Genomic DNA, 1,921 nt, shown 5'->3' with positions numbered 1-1,921 from the left:
GTTAAGCTGGTTTTAATGTAAAGCTTTCTCATATATAGAAAAAGAGGCGCAATGCTCTGTGATGCTCCCATGCATTGTCTAAGAGCTATATTAACTCTTTCAGTATAAAGGTCCACAGGACTGGCTTGCAATTCTTTTGAGATGATAAGTGATCATGTTTTTTTTTTTTTTTTTTTTTTTTTTAAGGGGGGTTTTTTTTTTTTTTTTTTTTTTCCCCCTATGGGGCACATGTGCTTGCCAGAGATACAGAAAAAGACAGAGAGACAGAAAGTGAGAAATCACCCCCTGGGGAGATGGCTATGCCACAATCCCTTCTCCTCCATTCTTCTCTCAGGATCTTGGGCATGAACACAGATGTACTTGGTGTGAGTTTTAAGTCACTGGGTACAGGCCTTGAACTGGGGTCAGCCATTTGCAAATCCAACAATGTAACCATTACGCCATCTGCTGGGCCCAGGGACTTTCATCTATTTAATTTTGGTGAGACTCTGACTGGATCCACTTAGATCTAGAACCCACCCCTTACTTGTACCAGTATCTGTAAATTTGAGCATGGAGAACTGTGATTGGCCAGGCTTAGTCCTATGCTATCTCATATACACATGGGGTGAAGGAATGGCAACAGAAGGACTTCAGTCTCTAAATGACTCTCATCTGCCTTCATATTAACACCAATTCACCAGCAAATGACATAGTGATTATGTCTCTGGACTCCCACATGGCCAACTGTGGTTCAAGTCCTGGAGCCATTGGCTTGAAAATTATGCTGGGCACATGTGCAAGTGTGTCCAAGATCCCGGGAGATAGAGGATGGGTGGATGGAGATGGATCCTGAGGAGAATGGAAGAGAAGGAATTGCGGCATGGCTATCTCTCCCAGGGAATGATTTCTCACGTTCCCTTTCACTGTCACTGTCTCTTTCTTTCTCTGGCAACTCATGCTTCCTAAGGCAAAAATCCTCCTGGGCCGGGGGGTGGGGGGGGATACGAAACAAAAGCCAGCCTGCCATGCTTCTCATTCTCATTTATTCAGCTGTTATTTTAACTGGCTTTGAAACTTTAGTCTGGTTAGTTTAACCTTCTTGTGGTTTAGTTTTCCCATTGGTAACATGAGAGTTGCCATCAGTTATTTTTTTTTTCTTCTGAAAAAAATTTTTTTATTGATTTACATTCATTCCTGAGCATCATCACAACATACAAAATGTGGTTTCCCATCTAGAATAAACTGGATAGTGCCTTAATCATGCATATTATCATCCATAATATTCCATTTCTACTTTCATGTATATATGTTTTTTTACCCCATGTCTGATCCTCTGCCCTATTCCACTCTCTTATTACACTATCTCTGCTGTCTACAGTTATCTTCAATTCCTTTTCCCCCAACATTTTGTTGATCACACAATATCATAAGTAATCTAACTACTTACAATAGCAAGTTCAGCTGATGGTTTCAAGAAAAGCAGTTTTGAACTGGTAAGGATATTTCCTTGAAACTTAAGGCCTAGAAACTGGTTAGTATTCTGTTCAATTAGTAGGTACATGAATCCATTGACAGCTCAAGACAGGACAAAAATCCTTAAAACCGGACAACAAAGCTTAGAAGAAAAGCAGCAATATTTTAGTCAAGTCATAGAATGCTGTTTCATCAGTTCAGTCTCATGTACTTAATTTTCTTCTGTTTCTGTTGAGGTTCGATCTTCCAGATTGAACTCTGAGATATAATACTCAACTCCAGACTTTGTCCCTACAATTAAGTTGCCCATTTTCTTAGTTTCTGAACTCTTATTTCTGTGTGTCTGCATTTAATTTTACTGACATAGCACTCCCTTAAGAACTTCTTGGAGATCCGGTCTGGTGCTGGTAAATTCTTTCAGGTTTTGTTTACCTGGGAATGTTCGTGTCTTTTCTTCCCAAATGAA

General features: G+C 39.8%; 1 pseudogene; it reads right to left on the bottom strand.

Annotated features, from left to right (window-relative positions):
- LOC102478326 (mitochondrial import receptor subunit TOM20 homolog) overlaps positions 1 to 1,921 on the bottom strand; it is a 5,109-nt pseudogene that overhangs the window by 2,366 nt on the left and 822 nt on the right.

The sequence above is a fragment of the Tupaia chinensis genome, unplaced genomic scaffold (genome assembly GCF_000334495.1).
Source record: "Tupaia chinensis unplaced genomic scaffold, TupChi_1.0 Scaffold146782_1, whole genome shotgun sequence".
Classification (NCBI taxonomy): Eukaryota; Metazoa; Chordata; class Mammalia; order Scandentia; family Tupaiidae; genus Tupaia; species Tupaia belangeri.
The sequence above is the reverse complement of the archived record's forward strand: the minus strand, read 5'-3'. Positions and strand labels throughout refer to the sequence as shown.